At 42.9% G+C, this 22,648-nt stretch overlaps 2 long non-coding RNA genes across 8 annotated transcripts; one reads left to right on the top strand and one right to left on the bottom strand.

The window, feature by feature from the left end:
* Positions 1 to 427: 427 nt before the first annotated feature.
* On the bottom strand, positions 428 to 3,731 carry LOC115208739 (uncharacterized). Its single transcript, XR_003881233.1, has 2 exons — positions 3,601 to 3,731; positions 428 to 2,911 (listed from the first exon to the last, which is right to left on the bottom strand). It is a non-coding gene; the product is annotated as an uncharacterized LOC115208739 (long non-coding RNA).
* A 507-nt stretch (positions 3,732 to 4,238) lies between these two features.
* On the top strand, positions 4,239 to 22,082 carry LOC115208738 (uncharacterized). Of its 7 annotated transcripts, none has more exons than XR_003881230.1 (5): positions 4,239 to 4,781; positions 10,965 to 11,067; positions 19,315 to 19,476; positions 19,616 to 20,126; positions 21,262 to 22,082. It is a non-coding gene; the product is annotated as an uncharacterized LOC115208738 (long non-coding RNA). The 7 variants fall into 7 exon arrangements; XR_003881227.1 differs by having other exon boundaries at positions 9,462 to 11,067; XR_003881232.1 differs by lacking the exon at positions 4,239 to 4,781 and having other exon boundaries at positions 8,640 to 11,067; positions 19,616 to 19,711; positions 19,981 to 20,126.
* The last annotated feature ends 566 nt before the right edge of the window (positions 22,083 to 22,648 follow it).

Genomic DNA, 22,648 nt, shown 5'->3' with positions numbered 1-22,648 from the left:
GCCCTTCTCCCCCAATTGTTCAGTTTTGCCAGACGGTCAGCTCTAGGAAGAGTCATGGTGGTTCCAAACTTCTTCCATTTAAGAATGGAGGCGACTGTGTTACCGAGAACTTCTATGCTGCGGAAATGTTTTGGTACCCTTCCCCAGATCTGTGCCTCGATACAATCCTGTCTCGGAGCTCTACAGACAATTCCCTTGAGCTCTTTGGCTTGGTTTTTGCTCTGACATTCACGGTCAGCTGTGGGACCTTTTATATAGACAGGTGTGTGCCTTTCCAAATCATGCCCAATCAATTAAATTTACCACAGTTGGACTCCAATCAAGTTGTAGAAACATCAAGGATTATCAATGGAAACAGGATGCACCTGAGCTCAATTTTGAACCTCATAGCAAAGGGTCTGAATAGTCATGAAAAACAGAAACCATATTTGCATATCTTTTTTTATTAGCAAAAAATTCTAAGAACTTGTTTTTGCTTTGTCATTATGGGGTATTGTGAGTAGATTGCTGAGGAAATGTTTTTATTTAATCCATTTTAGAATAAGGCTGTAACTTTACAAAATGTGGAAAAAGTCAAGGGGTATGAATACTTTCTGAAGGCATTGTACATTCACACAAAGATCCAGGAGGTGATTAAATGTTTTGTTGCCATGGAGGCCGTTTGTCACCTGTAAGTCACACTTGATTTACCTGAAACATTCCATTGAGGCCCATTTGGGCAATCTGAACAAGATGATAGGGCAAACATTGTGCATTCATCATAATGTAGCAAGTGAACAATTTAAATTAATTATACAACATAACATTGCACTTAAACTGCCATAAATATATTAAGTCCTACAATGTGTTTAATACCCTTTTAAATGTTAAGAGCGGGCATTACTGAAACATGTATAAACAATGTACCAAAACATTCAGGTTGATTCACATTTTACAGGTAAGGATGCTTCTAAACACTCTTTCCAGTGACGTAACCTTCACAGCTGTAGCCATGTTCAACTAACGCCACGAAATGCCACTACAAAGTCTTGCATTACAAGACTATCAAATAAACATGCTTTAAAGACGTTTTGTCAAAGAACATGTACTGTACTAAATGGCATTCATGGCGACCAGCGTATTGACCTTTGAATGCTTCACAGAAACTCCTTCTCCTACAGAGGAATTCATAGGAGAACCTTGAGGCCAGTTTTCTACAACAAATAAGGCCTCTTGAGAATACATTCAGTCCGTCCCATGATATTCCACTCTCCGTCACTGGGTGATATAATAGTTAACCTCTAAGTGAACGCTTTCATCTTCATGACCAAGACTTCCAATTCTAGACTTGTATAGTCTGTTGGGCTGGCACCTAGTACAATCATGGTTTTGAAGAGGGAATCCCCAGTTTACAGTTTCCCCATGCATCATACAGGCGGGATAAGCAATTAGAGACATGAAAACCTAACTAACTAATAATGTAATTCCATCTGGGGAGTGAAACCACTTGAGGCATATTAAGGCAGGCAAACCATTGATGTGCAGTCTAATGATAGTTAGCATCCCTTTAGTGTGTTATTAGATTACAGTCTGCAGGTTGAGTTGTCGCTGTGGTTTTAGCATCCCCACATCCAGAGATGGGCAGTATTCCTGTCACATGTTTTTGAAATTCATATTTCAATTACTTTTGAGTATTTTGTCATTTGTATTTCACTGGCCTGAACTACAATCCAATGTAGTTTGTAACATACTTGAGACCTGTAATTTATATTTTCAAAATACAAAATCATTTTCTATATCTTTTTGTATTTTATAGCGGTTCAACATTTGGTGGCCCCCTTTCACCCTGCATTGGTATCATTGGTATCAGAAGTCATGGCACTATGGTGTGATATGAGTGTCTGCTGAATGAACAACGTGTAAACGTAAAAATGGACACCTGCAAAGCATGCTGGGAATTGTTGATGAGCTCCGCCCACAAAATAAGGCCAATAATTATACCCAGTGTGCTTTGCAATTGTTCATTTTTACATTTAGGTCATTTAGCAGACATTTATCCACAGCGACTTAGTCAGTGCATTCAACCAAGGTAGATAAACAACCACATAGTACAGTCATAGCAAGTTAAATGTTGTTTTTTTTGTTTCTGTTACTAAGAATATTGTAGTAGTGAATGCGTGTACTTGCAAATGTATTTTGTATTAAAAAATAAATCATTCTAAATACAATACTTCGCAAAAGTATTTTGTATTTTAGTTTGATACATTGGTCATTAGAGTAACTTGTATTTGTAAAAAGATACATTTTTATGCATCTTTTGCCCATCTCTGCCCATGTCTTCATCTTCCATGGGTGCAAAGTGAGTGAAACCATTGACTCCCTGAGACACAGTGTCCAGCAACACCTCCGCAGCAGAATGGTACAATTGGCAGTCGAGATAAAGGCCAAATAGCCAAAAACTTTGCTAGTAACCAAAATCCCTTATTAATCAAGTCCTGCTCCATCTAATCCATGTAGGCCTCTCCAGGGTTCTGGATGACTTTCCAGACCCAGAATCTCAATGCTTCTGATCACTATGGTAATTCTGTGTTGTCCTCAAAACTTGCCTCCTGGGCCCTGCGTGGCTTCTCCTTCCTCACTCCCCCTCAGTGCTTCCTCAGCAGTATGTAGGTGAAGAGCACCACCACTCCAGCGGTCAGCGCTGCGATGACACACTGGTGAATGGTGATGACGGTCTCCAGGGTGTGGATGCGCTCCTCCATGGCGCTGGTGTGGATGTAGTCATAGACGGAGGCACCGATGCTCCACACCGCCCACACAGCGTCCACCAGAGCCTTCATAGTGGGGGAGACCATTGGGGGGGCTGCAGGGCGCCGCTGGATCTGGACCCCAGCCTCATCCGCCGCTCATGGGCCCCACTACACGACCCTCACTGGGGGGGGAATGAGAGATAGGTACACACAGGGCACACTATGGTGACCTCTGACCCCTTAAATGGAGGTTATATGGGTAGTTGGAAAGAGGAAACTATGAAGTAGCTCTACATACAGGCTCTTTGAGCCAGTTTCCTGACAGGTGATATATCTGTGATTGTTCAGGCAATTTATCAATATGATATTCATTCATCACACACAACATGTTATGATTGCTGTTTTTCTGGAATAGGTATCATTCTCATCTTTGACCAGCTGTTACGTAGCCTTCGAGACTAACACCAGCTGACTGTCTGATATCAGCGCTCAGAGATAGCCTGTTGGTCCCTCCTGACAATCTTCATCTTAGTAAATATGGAACTTTGCGATGGAATAAAACGATGCATGTAAATTAGTGATGAGTTCCCCACGAGAAAACAACTCGAAACTGGGACCAATTTGAATAACCTATGTGCGTAAATATCGAGGCGCTATATTCCTAAACTTCTATGGCCTTGTAACCAATGGAATTGAGCAACTATTTAACAGCACATGACACAGAAAGGAGATAAAATAATATTGATTGCGATAATTTACTTGGCCAAAACAAGAGCTTTTTTAAAATCGCATCATCAACATCATCCTTTGGTCGAAACTCGAGTCAAAGTTCGCCAGCGCGACATCATCCGCACACACGACTAATACTCACCAATGGATTGGAGATGTTATGCAAATCGTTGTTGGAATAAGGATGAACATCCGTATCTGTGGTTTATGAAAATTATTATTCAGTTTAGAATAAATCGGTGGCGCTGTCTCGGTGTTGCGACTGTGACATTGCTCCTGCGCAAGTGCGTCATTGCGCACAGAGAGTAGGGCGTGCTCTTTAGGCCTATTCGTTCTTGTTACTACAATAATCCTCAATTTGTTGCCACGTGGAGTCGCACCACACCACCAAAAGAAGTCGGAGCGCAAGAGAAATTACGGGCCAATATAATAATCATATAAAATCGTAATATTGGCTAGTGCCATGCTTACATAAAATCTAAAATGTTTCTTAATAACGGTCACTATGCCTATTAGGCTATAATATGCGAATTTTATGACATTATTATGTGGGCCAAATAAATGTATAATTCGTATAAGAAAGAAACCACAGGAATGTGTCAAATTTTCTTTCGTTGTGTTGTCAATAGTGTGCCGATTTCTATGAATGTCTACTCCATCAATAAGTAGCCTATAACTATATCAGTTAAGTGCTGCGCCCAACCTTGGCAATGGAGACCTATAACTTGGAGACAAGTCGAAGTGACGCGCTCAAAATAACCAGGTTACCACTTAGCAGAAGCCCATTTTGGGGAGGTCCCAGCACGAGGGCGCAACACCATATATCTAATCCTTCCAGCTCTTGGTGTTGTCGTGGTCATATAGCCTACAACTGGGCAATAACATCTGCAAGTCCGTTTAGAGAATAGATATTTTGAGGACCGTCGGCGGTGCGTGCGCACGGGGGTCGCTCAGACTGGAAAAAAAACGCATTTATCCTTTAAAAAAAAAGCTTAGGGGAATCACGAGTGCTACACTGTTGCGTTTTTCTTATTTTGGAGAAAACAACATTTCAAGTTATTTTGAAAGAAAATGGTGCAATTCGTCCCCAAGGATATTCTTTCTAAATTTGGGGATTGTGCAATACCAGCGCCACTGATCAAAAAGAGGGGCGGTGGTGGTGTGATGAGCAGCAGCGAACTTCGACTTCGCACGCATCTCCAATCTCTCCCATACACTCATCAAGCGAGGGGCTTGCTGTCCAGGGGATGCGGACGAGACATCACGGATCCTACCGCGTTGCGCGTTTATGCTGAACATGTTTGTGACATTGGAGAATATCAGGTAAAGACAACGTTAGTTCTGTCAAACAGTGAATATGAATAGCCTATTATGGTTCTGTAGATTTCCTTGAATTGATTGTTGCGCCTTCTTGTCTGGATAGGAAGTAGTCGACAATATTGGGACAATTAATTTGTGCCAACTGCGTTTTTGAATAGGATATACCGAATGAATGCTAAACTACAAAGGATTTAGGCTATTTTGTTCATTATTCATCATAATACACTTTTAAATCAAGGACAAGACACAATTCCTCACACAATTATAGAGTGCTCTGAAATCAGTGTGTGCCAGAGTCTGGGTCTTTGCGGGCAAGGTGAGTCCTCATTCATTCAACTGGCCTACAAAGTCCCAGTTTCTGACTCATGTGACCAACACGTTCAGAATATATTGCAAGTGAACTGACAAAATATAGATTCTGTACTTGTGAACTATTTCGCACTAATGCAATTTGGGGATACGATATGCACTGCACACTGCCCCGAATATGGATTACCTAACCAAGCGTATAACTTTTTCGCAAAACGCACAGGCCTAGTTTAAGGGCCTCACAGGGATTGGTATCAAAAGATCAATTATAACACACAATTAATATATAGCCTATAATGTTCCTTATTCTAGAAGTGAGAGGGTCAAATTTAGATTTTTTTTCATTGTTGTAATAAGATTGGCCTAGAAATTATGACAAGTCAGCAAAACAACTTTTCCAACACTGATCTACTGCTTTTACATGAATTCATATCAAGTCCATATGTTTTCTACATGTGACATGTGGGCTTAAATCTCCATGACAGGCCTACATGTGTTCTTCTCAACATTTATCAGACCTACATCTTGGAAATAGTCTTAAAATGGCCCATAAAAAAAACGTCTTCATGCAAAGATGCAATAACTTTTATGACGTCTCTTAACAGTCTACTTGGGAATACTTTGTACGTCTTAAGACAAAAGTTCAATTCAACTGAGGGGGAGAAAAGTCCATCTTCTAATATGCTTAAAGTGTGTTAGTCATAAAAGTAGCAGTGAAGTCAGTTACCAAATTAGCGGCAGACATATTTCCACCAGCCGAATGCCATAGTCTACATACCCCACTAGTGAATTTAGCATCTATTCCCTAAATGCTTTACGTAATTAATATTAGGAATGCTGATGGTGACGTCTACATGCTCAAATGACACCTAGGTAAGACATATGCTGAAGCATGTGTTTTATTTCAAGATGAATGCAATACTATCTAATTATTATATATCTAAGTATAATGATCATTGCCATAGTACTCTCTACTATTTAGGCCTACTATCTCACCATCTGACTAACATCAATACATTTCTTTACAGTGCTGTTTTTTTTACAGTTTAAGTAGGCGGTGTTCTTCTCTCTCCTTTAAAACAGACTTTGTTTATACAAGCCTGCCATTTTAAGCTACAGTTGTGACAAAGCTGAGGCTATTTTACACATCAGTGTACTTATTTGAACACTTAATTCGTTTGCTATCGTCAGTATAAGGACAAAAGACAATAAACCTTGAAGATTAGCATTTGTCAAACATTATCTTCTAACTGGAGAAATGATAGATCATCTTGAAAATTCACCTCAAGCGTGAACTGAGTTTCCGAGTTTAAAAACGGAATCAACTAGATTACACCCTCAAACTAAGTGAGACGTTATCATTAACTTCTCTATTGCTCTGTTTCAGGTCATTTTAAGATATATGTAGGCCTATGCTGATGTACATCCTACCACCAGAAAGATGAAATGACTGACTACAAAACTAAACCAAAAACATTGCATGACACAGCTCCTCCTCAATACCAACCAGGAGAACAGTCAGTATGAGAGTGTAGAGTGCCAAAGTAGGAAGGTTTGGGAGGCTGGTAACACGGGCCTGGAATGAATAAGCACCATGGCTATGCTAGACATCTGGGATATCCACCAAGAGTGTTGATTTAAGTTGGGATATAAACAGTGCTCGCTGCCTGCCAAGCCTTTCTCAATGGCATTTTATATTGTTCCAGGTCCAGTCAAACTCATCTCGCGACTTGCAAAAGTCTTTGTAATCACTTTAACTAGACCATATCAGTCTCTAACACAGGCTGCAGCTGTAACTAGGCCCGGGCCTACACTACATGTGTGAGCATATGCCAGGGAACGCTTGTTCAAGGTATGTCAGGTCATTGGATTCGTTTGTCGAGTTTCCAACTGAAACACAGCAATTCGAAAGCCATAACGTATGTAATATATTGTCAATACGTAGTAATTGTGAATACAGCAAACTCCTCTAATTCAACTGGCCTAGGTTGTGTTTACCTTGTCTGCTACAGTAAAGCTGAAGAGCTAATGAACTAGACTAGGGACCCTTCTGAGAAAGACTGAAGCTCTGAACTCATTCGACCCCCTTTAAAATGCCTGCGCTAATCCCAATAAAACTCAGCCATTATAAATACACAATTCATAAATTGCTTTGTGTGAAATATGCAACCCTCTAACCCCATCCATTTAAACTCAAAAGTCTAATGTGTTGGCCTATCGACAGGCTGGTTGGTTCTTCTTTCGCCTCTGTTTGTTGTTCCGAATGATCCAGCCACGGTTCTGATGGTACCCAACTAATCCAAGCTGTGAACCCACTCCTCAGCCAGTCAACGCCACGGTTCAATCTCCAAAAAGTTGGAACAGACGTAAGAGAGAGGGAGAAAGAGAGAGAGAGAGAGGGAGGGAGAACGAGAAAAAGGCAGCAAGAAAAGTGAGGGACTTTTAGGGGCAGCTGTGTTTTATTAACCCAGTCATAATGCCCCTAAAAATCCTTATTGCTCTTGCAATGGTCAACAGAATCTCCTATAAGAACAAGTCTCTGTGTTATGGGCGACACACTCTTATGGACATATTACAAGCTCTATGAAATCCATTGGTCACATTGTCAAGTCCCTGAAAGATGTTCAGACAGTCTTGAATCAAGTTGGAGGGCATTGGAAATTGAATGGAAAATGCTTATTTGTTATTCCCAACTGACGCATTTCGACATTACGGCCGTCGTCAGGGTGCTTTCCAAACTTGTCAATGAATTAGTCAAACAAATCTAGTTAGATGCAACTCTGCCCTCAGACGTTCTTATCCGAAGTTCACGGCTCGTTCAAGGTGCTACATCACGATACAGCAACAGTTCCAACCTAGACAGATATGTAAGAGAGTTTTTAATGGGGGAAAAAGAAACAGAAATAGATATTTAATTTAATTGTTATTTGTTTTTGTTTATATTGCATTTGTTTTTAGGCATAAGGGCAATGAAATGTACCAATATTTACGTATAGTTGCATGTTTTCCTAAACTTGGGTCCCAGGAAAACATAGAATTTCTCATTTGGGTCCCAGGCTGAAAAAGTTGAAGAACCCCTTCTTTAGATGAGTGGGATGATTCAAGATCAGAGCACACTTTGCCCAGACAGAACTATAGACATCTTCATCCTCACTAATGATAGCTATGCGCCTATGGAACGCTGACCTGTTCACCGGACGTGCTACCTTGTCCCAGACCTGCTGTTTTCAACTCTCTAGAGACAGCAGGTGCGGTAGAGATACTCTGAATGATCGGCTATGAAAAGCCAACTGACATTTACTCCTGAGGTGCTGACTTGTTGCACCCTCTACAACCACTGTGATTATTATTATCTGACCCTGCTGGTCATCTATGAACATTTGAACATCTTGGCCATGTTCTGTTATAATTTCCATCCGGCACAGCCAGAAGCGGACTGGCCACCCCTCATAGCCTGGTTCCTCTCTAGGTTTCTTCCTAGGTTTCGGCCTTTCTAGGGAGTTTTTCCTAGCCACCGTGCTTCTACACTTGCATTGCTTGCTGTTTGGGGTTTTAGGCTGGGTTTCTGTACAGCACTTTGTGATACCAGCTGATGTAAGAAGAGCTTTATAAATACATTTGATTCAATTTGATTGATAATGATAGCTATGTACCCTGCAGGTTGGCAAGATGTCATTATCTCCCCAGTCTCCATTGTTTAACATGCAGACAAGTGAGCTATATGTCCTTCCGTTTCTTGACTTTGCGCCAAAGGCCAGACAGAGAGACGGGCGAAGGATTCTGATCTGATCCGGGTTGGGGTGTGGTGGGGTTGGAGAACTGTCTGAGAGGTGGAGGCTGGCTGGAGGAGGAGACGGAGAGGAGTGCTCCTCCGTGGGAGAACTGTCTGAGAGGTGGAGGCTGGAGGAGGAGACGGAGAGGAGTGCTCCTCCGTGGGAGTGAGTCATCGCCTTCGGAGGCTATTCAGTGAGTTCACTCTGGGAGGATCGTGATCCTTCGGTTGGTCGGTGAATCCGCCGTCCTCCTCGCCACAGCCAGAGAGGGGCTGGGAAGGAAAGTGTGGGGGCCTGGCTGGGCTGATGACTCAGGGCCACGCACCGCACAAGGAGTGAGGGAGGAGGGGGAGGGAGGAATTACTCAGCTGTATGAGATTCCACATGCTCTATCACAGGACAGACACTGTGCTTCTACTAGGCTCTGAGGCTCTGTAGAAGTCTGTTCTTAGACAGAGTGGTAATGGCAGTGGTAAGACGGCTAAGGGCCATTGGTTTCCATTGAAGAGGAACAGAACAGAGAAGTATATTCTCGTACTTGCACTTTGAAACAAAGTCATGCCCCCCTTCTTATTGAATGAATTACGTCTTTCTATTACAGCAAGTCGGTGCAGGTTTGAAGCTCTGCAACTCCAGCAAAGTAATTAAGCATTGCATGCTGTCAAAATATTCCATTACAAAAGTCTTGAAGATTTGGGAAGTGTCTCCGATGACTATCTAGATGGGAGGGGGAGGTGAGTTGGGACGTTTATTGTCCAGTTCTTCCTGTTTCTTTCTTGAGTGATGATGCTCCTCCTCCAGCTCTGTCATTGGAGAAATCCTTTCAAATAACAAAGCTTCATTGAGTGATGATGACAAACATTTCCAGAAAGAGAATGTGAGTGGTGAGAGAACTACCTGTATGACATGCAATACGGACTCTCTATGCGCCCCCCTCTAGTGTGAGTCATCAGGCCTAAAGACGCCGGGCTGTGAGTGGTGAATCAGGTGTTGATAATGGCCGACAGGTGGAGGCTGGTGTGTGTTGGGTGTGTGTATTGTGTGCAGTGTGTGCATGTATTGTTGCGTGCATGTATTGTGTGATGTGAGTGTGGAGGGAGGTTATGATGTGTGTGTGTGTGTGTGTGTGTGTCTCCATGAAGGGGGGTTGATGTTGTGTGATGCATGACTCAACAGGAGAGAAGGCCACACCCATGGGACGAGCCCAGGCTCCCTTCAGCGGCGGCATGGGCCTAGATCTCACTGACTATGGGTGCCATGGTTAAAGTGTATTGGCCTAACTGATGGAGCTCAAACACTTGAAGAGCCACTCAAATCCTGCACAAACACTCCGACACAAAGGCAGAGAGGGCGGGCGAGAAAGTGGAGCACACCTTCACCTCCGCTGTATCCCCCTTTATAAATAAACTCTTCCAACCTGATTTCAGCCAACCAGCTACTGAGAGTCTGGGCCCGTATTCACAAAGCGTCTCAGAGTAGCAGTGCTGATCTAGGATCAGGTTTCCCCTGTCCATACAATCATATTCATTATGATCTAAAAGGCAAAAAAACTGAACCTAGATCTGCACTCCTACTCTGAGACACTTTATGATAGGGACAACCCAGAGTAAACAGAACGACTTAACCATGTGTTGCATCTCCATAATGGTAATTTCCTCCAGTAATTACTAATCATTAAAGGTCTCACTCCCAATCACCTGGTTAGTGTTTATAATACGGTCTGCCTTGGTAAATTCCCATCATTCTGAAATAGCCTGATTGTGTTTAATTGGAGCATTCACTAAACAGAGTCCACCCACCAGCATCAACAAATCCAATGTATTTTAACAGCAGGGAACAATTTAATCCGCCTCCATATATCACCATTGTAAACAACCAAGACGCAGAGCCCAATGTTGCACAATGAGCCTGAGTTGAGGAGGAGGAAGAGTTGAAAGGTCAGGTAAACACTTGTCCCAGGCTTTCCCTGCCTTTTTAATCAGGACTCCTGTCCATTTCTATCTTGGTTAGATCTCTTGACTTATGGCTGTGTACACTAATGCTGCACTTCTGGCGGCTCCTTAACTCACTGTTTGGTTTGTTTCATATGGACGGGAATGTCAAGTTGCTTGTTGGCCTGGAGGCTTGTGCGCTGAGTCGCTGACAAAGCATGGAACGAATCCTTTGCAGGCTAATGGGCGGGCCAACCTTTTCCAGTGTTTGTCATGGTGAGTTTGTTTGCATATATGCGTACCTCATATTCATATTCAGTGCTAACTTTAGTGCTTGTGTGTTTCCATTCTGTGAATATAGGTCCTCAAAGCCCAACGTGGTCCAGTTTCAGAGAAAACTGCCCCATTCAGCACAAATATTATGGAAGACCACTTAGATACTTCTCCACCCTCCTTGTCCTCGCCAACCAGCCATGGGGGAGGTGCTGACAGATTCGTAGTTGTTTTCTGGCAATTTGGGGTCAACGATGCATGTTAGCAAACCTCGCCGGCTCTCTTAGTTTGCATTGCAAAACCAGGAGGCACCCGACGTGCATTGTGCAACGTACACAGCACTCTGTTGGGTGACTGGCATGTGTCTGATGATGCTTGATGCTTTAGATGTGGTTGTGGCCGTTGAATGAGGCGTTCACAGTAAATTAAATGTTGTCAGGGGTCTGTATTGGCAAGAATGCACAAAATCCCTGTCATTCAGTAACTAATAGCTTTTACGCTAAAACGGACGTCGCAGAATAAGGCACAGATGCTCAAACGTTCAAATCTCTGCACACTAAGGGGAGACAACCTTGCTACCTCAAATAGCCTCCTGCAGACTTCAAGGACTGGTGAGTGGGGCTGGTGAACTTAATGAGATTTTCATGGTTTCTGAAGTATCTCTGGGATTTCTCAGTCGGTCTCAACAGCACAGCATGAAGCTACAGCTTGAAGACCCACGGTCTAGTCCTCCTTGTCCAGCCTGGCTCAGTTGATAGGACGACATGACCGGAAATCCATCTTCCTCAAAACCCCTCTTACATTACGTTAGAAAGGTCTTCCGCCCCTCTGAAAACTGTCAATGGAGCTCCTTCAAAATCACAGAGAAAACATGATTGTTCCTCTTTGGTCTTTATGTTGGCAAACCCCCTTCGTCTTGAAGGAGAAGCAAAATCCATGTACAGTCCGTTTCAGGGGGAAAATGTGTGTAGCACAACGGTTCTACAGGGCCAAACAAAGAGCTGTTTTATGTAGGCGCTAGATTGAGGTCTGTGGATCACAATGTGACAAGGCAGACCACAGAAGACGCTTGCCCAGCAGCTAGTGATGTGCCTTCTTATTCTTGGAGCCACTCTCTCATTCCAGGACAAGGAAACCCTTGGCCTGGCCATCCATATCCGCCCAACTCCAAAACCCACAGTGCTGCCCATGTATAAGCAAAGAGGGCAAGTGTTTTTTTCATGACACCTACATTTCTTTTTCTTTTGTGGACAGCATCCTTCGCTCCCCCTTTTGCTTTTTGTTATTCCACAAGTCTTTGTCTTGGCCAGTTCCTGTGCACATAGCTCTGTGGGATCTGAGGCGTCACACACCGTGGGGATGTTTTTTTGGTCATGTGACCTCTAGAGTTGACACTGGCATCGATCTTCCGACCGTGTGTCCGTTTCACACTCTAACAGCCAGTAGGTTCTTTTGACTTCCTTGACTTCCCTTTTTTTTTGTAGTGGAGTAAAGGGGCTTTACAGCGCTTCTACATTGAAACCCTGTTTTGGAACGCTTTCTTTAGATCAGTCGTCATCAACAGGTCGATCTCCAAGGCATTCCTAGTCACTTGCCAAATATTTCTGGGAAAAACCCAACAATAAGCCTTGCGTTCCTATTTTAATTTTTTTTGTCTCACGCTGTTGTTGGTAGGTGCACCCGATTCAGCTGCCCTGCGTGCCAGGTATGTGATGTGTTCCCATTTTGAACCATTTCATATGTCTGAAGGTAGAAACTCTGCCTTCCCGGGGGGAGCAAATCAAGTGCACTATAGGCCTACCAATCGGAGGACTGTCTGCAGTAACATAGCAGGCATAAAAGAAAGCTACAGCAAAGGTTATACAGATGGTAGTGTGTACGGCCCAGTACATCACTGGGGCCAAGCTTCCTGCCATCCAGGATCTATATACCAGGCGGTGTCAGATGAAGGCCCCAAAAATTGTCAAAGACTCCAGTCACCCAAGTCACAGACTGTTCTCTCTGCTACCGCATGGCAAGCGGTACAGGAGCGCCAAGTCTAGGACCAAAAGGCTCCTTAACAGCTTCTACCCCCAAGCCATAAGACTGCTGATCAATTAATCAAATGGCCACCCGGACTATATACATTGACTCCCCCCCCCTTTTGTTTTTACATTGCTGCTACTCGCTGTTTATTATTATCTATGCATAGTCACTTTACAAATTGCCTCGACTAACCTGTACCCCTGCACATTGACTCGGTACCGGTGTCCCCTGTATATAGCCCCATTGTTATGGAATTGTCTTGTTACTTTTTGATTTTATAACTTTTTTTTATTTTCGTTTATTTAGTAAATATTTTCTTAACTCTATTTCTAGATCTGCATCGTTGGTTAAGGGCTTGTAAGCATTTCACTGTAAGGTCTACACCTGTTGTATTCGGCGCATGTGACAAATAACATTTGATTTGAAGACTGTGTCCCTTTTTGGTCAGTGTCAGAGGAGGACCCTAAGTCTGCTGCTCTCTCCCTCCGCTGAGACTGACCATCAGATGCAGGCTCCATCAGCCTAGTAAAATTGTAATTATTGAAGTGTATGCTCATTCAGCTGTGCCTCACAATAATACAACTGATCTATTACCGGTGTGATCATATAGCCTACCTTAAATGTTGAAATATAATTGTAAAAAAAGGTCTGAGAAGCAAAGCCAATATGCAGTGATAATGTATTGGGCCTATAGCCTACTGCACAAACCTCATTACTACAGTACTGTTTTGAATAGGTTAATGTTGCCTAGGCTTACATTTTTAAATCATGTACAAAAAAACGGTTGAACAGTAGATCTCGGCTTGCATTTTGACTCAGAAATTGATCGACTCAGAAAAGGTATGTGACCACCTGCTTTAGATCATTCCAGGTGGTCGCCGCCTTCTTCGTCTTTTATTGTTCCTCTTCATCCTCTTCATTGTCTTCATCTTCTTCTCAGTAAATAGGTTTTATTCAGTAGCCAACTGTTGCATCAATGCATGCCACCATTTCCAGAACATGGCTGTAGATTACTTCTGAAGTCGGGTAATATTTATTATGTAACACACCACACAACTGCAGTCTTTCGAAGCTTTAGCAGCCTCCGCCACGGCCATTTTAGATGTATAAAGTTAATGAAGAAGTTGTATTGGAGTAAACACTCCGTTCCCAGAGCGAGAGAGAAGAAAATGTATGTAGTGCCGTAAATTGAACTCAACTTTGCCTCGTTCATGAACCCCCCTAAAAAGAACCTGTTCCAACAAGCGAAACACTTTCCAGCTAAGCTAACACAAAGGCCCTTTAACGTAACATAAGATCATTGGTTTTCAATTATGAGATACCAATTTAAACCAGGTTAGCCTCTGTCAAAGTCTGAGAAACGCTTGAAAAGTGTCGAACATAACCATATAAAGGTATTTTCTCTAAATACTTTGATACAGTGCTTTCAGAAAGTATTCACACAACTTGACTTATTCCACATTTTGTTGTGTTACAGCCTGAATTTAAAATTGATTAAATTCAGATGTTCTGTCACTGGCTTACACACAATACTCCAAACAGACAGGCCTGGATGAGATCTTTAAGGTCAGGGCCCTCCGCAAGGCTCACAAAATCATTTTAGACCCAAGCCACCACCTGTACCCGGACTTTGAACTACTCCCCTCTGGGCGCAGGTATAGGGCACCCCTCAGCAGGAAAAACAGAACTAGACAATAATTTGTGCCAGGTGTGATATCCCTCCTAAATAGCTCCGGCTAATGTTCCTATCGACTCAGTAAGGCCAGCAGGCTAGTCTTTTTTTCATTTTTTTAATGTTTTATTGGTATGTAACTGTTATGAAAGTTGTATTGTCAATTTTGTTTTGTATTTAAATGCCACTTTAAACGCGTACATGACACTGCAACAAAATTTCCCCATGGGGACAATAAAGTCAGTAAGTAAGTAAGTAATGTCAAAGTGGAATTTTTACAAATGAATTAAAAATGAAAATCTAAAATGTCTTTAGTCAGTAAGTATTCAACCTCTTTGTTATGGCAAGCTTAAATAAGTTCAGGAGTAAAAATGTGCTTAACAAGTCACATAATAATTTGTATGGACTCACTCTGTATGCAATAAGTGTTTAGCATAATTTTGTTATGACTACCTCATCTCTGTACCCCACACATACAATTGTGTGTAAGGTCCCTCAGTCGAGTAGTGAATTACAAACACCGAGACCAGGGAGGTTTTCTAATGCCTCACAAAGAAGGGCACCTATTGGTAGATACATAAAATAAAAAAAGCACCTTTGAGCATGGTGAAATTATTAATTACACTTTGGATGGTGCATCAATACACCCAGTCACTACAAAGATACAGGCGTCCTTCATAACGCAGTTTTTGGAGAGGAAGGAAAATGCTCAGGGTTTTCACCATGAGGCCAATGGTGCCATTAAAACAGTTACAGAGTTGGCTGTGATAGGAGATCTGAGGATGGACCAACAACATTGTAGTTACTCCACAATACTAACCTGAATGAAAAGAGTGAAAAGGAAGCCTGTACAGAAAAAAAATATTCCAAAACATGTTTACAATAATGCACTAAAGTAAAACTTCAAAACATGTGGCAAAAATGTTAACATTTTGTTCTGAATACACAGCGTTATATTTTAGGAAAATCCAGCACAACACATCACTGAGTACCAGTCTTCATATTTTCAAGCATGGTGGGTGTCTGCATCATGTTATGAATATGATTGTCATTGGCAAGGACTAGGGAGTTTCTTTCGGATAAAAATAAACAGAATAGAGCTAACCACAGGCAAAATCCAAGTAGAAAACCTGGTTCAGTCTGCATTCCAAAAGACACTTGGAGACAAATTCACCTTTCAGCAGGACAATAACCTAAAAAAAGGCCAAATATACACTGCTTACCAAGACGTCATTGAAGGTTTCTGGGGGGCCTAGTTATTTTCTTTAACTTAAATCTGCTTGAGAATCTATAGCAAGACTAGCAATGATCAACAACCAACTTGACAGAGCTTGAATATTTTTTTTTATAATAATAATAATGTGCAAATATTATACAATCCAGGTGTGTAAAGCTCTTAGAGACTTACACAGAAATACTTACCACTGTGATCGCTGCCAAAGGCAATTCTAACATGTATTGACTCAGGGGTGTGAATACTTATGTAAATTAGACATTTCTGTATTTCATTTTCAATACATTTACAAACATTTCTAAAAAACATGTTTTCACTTTATCATTATGTGGTATTGTGTGTAGATGGGTGAGAATAAAATCTATTGAATGCATTTTGAATTCAGGCTGTAACACAACAACATGTGGAAGGGTATATATGAATACTTTCTGAAGACACTGTATATCTGACAGAAAACACCTTCACACACACACACACACACACACACACACACACACACACACACACAAGTCGACCCTGGGTGTCTGCTGAGGTGTTGACGGGGGATTGGCTGCCGAGGAACAGAGACTGCAACCAATTAGCATACAGAGTAGTGATGTAGCCTCGAATGCCCTCTGGTTAACAGAGAGGACAGCATGAACACACCACACTTTCTCTATTCTCTCTCTATCTATCTTCATCTCTTCCCTTTTCTCTCTCTTTTTCCTCTCCCTCCTCAGGTTCAGACAGTCTAAAGGCCTTGTGATCCGACTGAGCCCTGGCTTTGTGGGATACTCTAGGACTCCAGCATTAAGATAATGAGACAGTCACGGTGGGGCTAGTTTTCCAGGAAGTCAACCGGAGTAGTGAGAATCTTTAAACTACTCTCAAGTCTCATTCAGAGAGAGAGAGAGAGAGAAAGAGAGAGAGAAAGAGAGAGAGAGAGAGATAACCCTGTGGTGGGCGTAAGTAAGAGGATGGGTGGTTTAATTGGGCGAAGAGAATGAAATGGATTCATTTCTGGTTTGTTTAAAAGGCGTCGTAGTAATTAGAGGTGGGAACAGAGTAGTATTAGCAGCAGAGGTGGGAGAGAAGTGAAAGCTCAACATTTCCCATTAGAAACTGCATCTAGGCCGGTCATGTGTGTTAAATAGCCATCTGATTGGCTGACTGACTACTGTTGTGTAGGTCTGTTATACTGTACAGAGCATTAGGTAGTCATGAGCTTAGAGAATCAACTCCCTTGTAAACTAGATGACCATCTCAGTGGGACTCGCCAGGTTAAATAAAGGATAGATCAAATAAATAAAGGCGGCACTTTCCTCTCATGCAGGCTGCAGTTTACTATGGTGTGGAGTGGGACATGGGATGGGATGGCTGGGTGAGATTTACTACACTAGTAGAGTTACAAGGGGCTGGAGTGAAGTGGTGCTTTTCTCTCCTCTCCTCCCTTTTTCTATGCAGCTGCCTGGTATGTGGGTCACACCATGATTTTTTTTGTGTGTGTGTGTGTGTGTGTGTGTGTGTGTGTGTGTGTGTGTGTGTGTGTGTGTGTGTGTAGTGTGTTTTCACCCGCCTGTATGTATGCTCCTCTATTCGTGTGTGTCTGTACCTCGGCGTGTACGTGTGTGTGTGTGTGCTCGTGCGCACTCCTATATGTGTATGTACCTCTCGACAGACGGGGATATATTTAAGTGTGACACGCTCCATGGCCTGTTTGCCTTACTCCGAAGCCATCAAGAGAAGTGTTCACATCCCTCACCTAGGCCAGGGAGAAAGGATATTTTTGATGAAGTGGAGGGCTGAATTTAGGCCCAGGCATTCTCAGTATCTGTCACCCAACTCCAATAGATCACCGTGCAGTGTGTTGCCCTGAGGAAGTGTGTGTCCGTGTTTACTCCCTCCCTCCCAGGTTCAGGTTGCTTTGAGCTGAGCCCAGTAAATATACACAGTGCCTTCAGAAAGTATTCATACCCCCCCGACGTATTCCACATGTTGTTGTGTTACAGCCTGAATTCAAAATTGATTCAATAGATTTTCTTCTCACCCGTCTACACACAATTCCCCAAATACTTCCAAAGTGAAAACATGTCTTTTAGACATTTCAGCAAATTTTTTGAAAATGAAATGAATGTTAGAATCACCTTTGGCATCAACTACAGCTGTGAGTTTTTCTGGGTAAGTCTCTAAGAACTTTGCACACCTGGATTGTACAATATTTGCACATAATTCTTTTTTTAATTCTTCAAGCTCTGTCAAGTTGGTTGTTGATCATTTCTAGTCAACCATTTTCAAGTCTTGCCATAGATTTAGTGCCTTATTGCAAACAGGATGCATGTTTTGGAATATGTTTTATTCTGTACAGGCTTCCTTCTTTCCCCTCTGTCATTCAGGTTAGTATTGTGGAGTAACTACAATGTTGTTGATCCATCCTCAGTTTTCTCCTATTACAGCTATTAAACTCTAACTTTTTGGCCTCATGGTGAAATCCCTGAGAGGTTTCCTTCCTCTCCAGTAACTGAGTTAGGAAGGGTGCCTGTATTTATGTAGTGACTGGGTGTATTGATACACCATCCAAAGTGTAATTAATAACTTCACCATGCTCAAAGGCATATTCAATGTCTGATTTTTAAAATGTATTTTTCATCTACCAATAGGTGCCCTTCTTTGGGAGACATTGGAAAACCTCCCTGGTCTGTGTTGTTGAATCTGTGTTTGAAATTCACTGCTCGACTGAGGGACCTTACAGATAATTGTATGTGTGGGGTACAGAGATAGTCAAGACAAAAACATTGTTAAACACTGTTATTGAACACAGTGTGAGTCCATGCAACTTATTATTTGGCTTGTTAAGCATATTTTTACTCCTGAACTTATTTAGGCTTGCCATAACAAAGAGGTTGATGACTTTTCAGCTTTTCATTTTTAATTAATTTGTAAAATGTAGAAAAACATACTTTGACATTTTGACATTATGGGGTATTGTGTATAGGCCAGTGACACAAAATCTCAATTTAATCCATTTTAAATTCAGGCTGTAACACAACAAAATGTGGAAAAAGTAAAGGGGTGTGAATACTTTCTGAAGGCACTGTACACAGTGACACTTGCTTTCCCTTCCTAAAGTGTCACTACATTTACTTCCCTACTAAGCTGGACTACATCATTTCAACTTCCAGTATGTATTGAGCTGTTTGGATGGACTTTAAAGTCCTCAGGTTGTGGTGCTCATGTACTGTATCTTCGGTCGACTACAGAGTATGTTGAATATGGCAGGGAAACTCACTGCGCTGTATGTATTTTTGAACAATGCCATAACAATGTCATCTGCCCTGTTTAGAGTGGTTTACAAGATGGCTTCCATGGTGTTTCTCAACCTCCACCAAATAGGGAATTGCCATTGACAGCAAGTAAACAACCAGAACACCAACTGCCGCCAATGTAAACACCTTAAGGTAGCATGTGCCTCTGCTACATTCAAAACTTCAGCTGCAGTTGTCAGGTAAAAACAACATCCTCCTTACACTACCTCTCAAATGCTACCTCTCACAACCCAGAGTCAACTCTTACAATCTCGATCCCAAAATGTTGAATTAACGTTGAATGAACGTATTCTCACTGTATACATATTATCCGTATAGGCTGGGTTAAAGGTCATGAAGCATCCAGTGACGGGTGGAAATGAAGACCACACAGCTTGAAGAGATCAGGTTGAAGAGGGAGGACATATTTAACTTGTGGGTCATAGGTCAAAGGCTGAACTCTCTCCCTCTACCTTTCCATCTCCCCTGCTCTCTTTCACACTCACCTTTCTCCTTCCCTCTTTCTATCACCCCACCTCTCTTTCTCTTTCTTTACCTACATGTATACTTCTCTCATTTCCTCTTCTGACCCCCCCCCCCTCTTTCTCCTTCATTCTCACCCTCTCTCTCAGCCTGGCTGTTATTTCTCCATGTGTTTTGACTATGTGCTACCTGAGCTGGTCTGTTCTGTGGGCCTGTGGCAGGTCTCTGGCAGGCAGCAGTGTCAAGTTGGAGGGAGGCTTGGTGGTCTGTGTGTGACATGGAGAAAGGCCCACCGGCACCGCAGCAGCCCCGCTGAGGCCAGGTCTACAGCTGTCCCACCCTGCCAGGGCCTCTGCTTACAGTCACTGTGAGTTATGACCGTTGCTCCTTACTCACACACACACGCGCAGAGGTGAATGCCCCCCTACTAGCAGCCACACACACCGCAGACACACACGCTGAGGCAAGATATATTCCTACCAGGAGCTTAAGCCCTGTCTGAGAAAGCCCATTCCCACTGGGCTTGTTAAAGACAGGCCATGTAGAAAGAGTACATTTAAAGCCCACACATCAAATACAGGGGAAATGTGATGTGTAGCTAATCGCTCTCTGTGCATTCACACCCACACCCCGTACCAGAGGGCACACACACACACCCCGTACCAGAGGGCACACACACACACCCCGTACCAGAGGGCACACACACACACCCCGTACCAGAGGACACACACACCCTGTACCAGAGGACACACACACACACACACACACACCCTGTACCAGAGGGCACACACACACCCCGTACCAGAGGGCGCACACACACACACACACACACACACACACCCTGTACCAGAGGGCACACACACCCCCCATACCAGAGGGCACGCACACACGCACCCACACCCTGTACCAGAGGGCACACACACACCCTGTACCAGAGGGCACACACACACACACACACACACACACACACTGAATAACCCCCACCAGGGGCCAGACGCACACACAGCTGAATGATCCTTAACAGAGGACACACACAAACTCCCAAAGTCCTCAATCATAGGCGTGTACGGGCCCAGCATACATGTTTATGTCCACAGATCAATCCAGCTGATCCAGAAGCAGCCCGACCTTGACCTGACAGATCAACAATGCTCTCTCTCTCTTCATTATCGGCGAGATGTTTGGACACAGCTTGTAGCAGGGTGATGAGGCCAGAACTGATATTGGATTTCATAACCCTATAATGCTATAGTCCAATCATTGAAATGCTTTACTTTAGAACAGAAGCTTTTGCTAATTAAATCAATACTATTGTCCTGTTGTTTGTTCTACAGCAAGGAGAACATCCCCTGAAGGTGTGTGTGTGTGTGTGTGTGTGTGTGTGTGTGTGTGTGTGTGTGTGTGTGTGTGTGTGTGTGTGTGTGTGTGTGTGTATTTAGTGTAGTCGCAGGTGTTGTGTGTATATGTGTTCATGCATGTATGTGTGTGTCAATGTAATACAGAATCTCATGCAACAATCACCGGATGGAATGCTCCTTGGTCCACAGGAGAGGATGGAGAGAAGATGGATGGATAGAGGATAGAGACTAGAGATGGATGGAGAGAGGATGGATTGAGAGAGGCGTGGGTGTGGATAAATGGCAACCCAGACCATACACACCCACTCACAGGGACCTAACACCACTCACAGGACTGCTCCTTGGTCCACTGCTACCACATGCTAAAACACTTAGATACAACACACACACACACACACACACAAAGATAGCAAAATGCTCAATGTGAAGTTCACATTCAAAATACATTCCCGAGACACAGACTACCAGTCAGAGACATAAACACACGTTATTGTGTGTGTTGTTGCCATGCGATGGTGATGAGCAGCACATGACATGAATGGGGCGTAGAGCCCAACCTCGTATCAGACAAAGGAGATACACAGAGAGGAGGGAAGGGGAGAGGAGGAGGGTAATGGGGTAGGAGGGGGGAGAGGAAGGGGACTTGCCGCCCCAGACTGCAGTCATGAGGTCTCCATCCCGTTCGACACGCCGAGTCTCGTGGGTAAAAGGCCATAAAAACAAAAACTTTGCGATATAGCTAAAACCCCCCTCACACACAGTCAAGAGTTACAACACACACACAGGAACCGGACTGCGTAGATCAATGCCATTCGCCCCGGGAGTACCCCTTTGGCTTTGAGTTGAGGAAGTCCAGACAAGCTATTTCACACACGCTGTTCATGTGATCCCATAAATTCACTTCCTTTTCTGCATGTCTTGACCGAAAAGTTGCGTTTGTCAATAAAATGTTTGATTTGCAAGTATATAGTGTGTGGGAGTCATTATTTTTCTTCACTTAGGGGGAATTCATGCCCTTTCTATGCAATCCTCTCTATGAATATTCTGACCTTGAATTTAAGCATGAGGAAACGCCTGACAGCCAGCTATTCATTTGGGCTGGAGATCATAGATGGAGGTGTGGCAGAGATGTCTACAAATACGCCGTATTCTGCCCGATTTCACTCCCTCATAATTCCACCACCTTTACTTGTGAGGAAACCATGAATAAGGAGGAGCACCAGTCGGTTCCAGGTGGAAAAACCTACTATTTCCGATAGAAATAACACCATTCTCCATGCACTATAACGTATAAATTGATAAGAACTAGGTAAATGAGTAATCCGTTTGGAGAAGGGGATTGTAATTACAAATAGCAATTGCTTTAGATAATTTTTCCTTACGATCGCTGGAGATTAATGTGAAACCAGTCAAATGGAAGCAAACTGAAAATCATATTAACATGATATGCATTTTGGCCCCTTTTCCACAGTGAAGAAGGCTATAAATATCTGTGCCATTATTCAGAATTTTAATTGTATATCCTCATAAT

Source organism: Salmo trutta, chromosome 14 (assembly GCF_901001165.1).
Source record: "Salmo trutta chromosome 14, fSalTru1.1, whole genome shotgun sequence".
Lineage (NCBI taxonomy): Eukaryota > Metazoa > Chordata > Actinopteri > Salmoniformes > Salmonidae > Salmo > Salmo trutta.
Note: the sequence above shows the minus strand (reverse complement) of the source record. Positions and strands in the feature narration are given on the sequence as shown.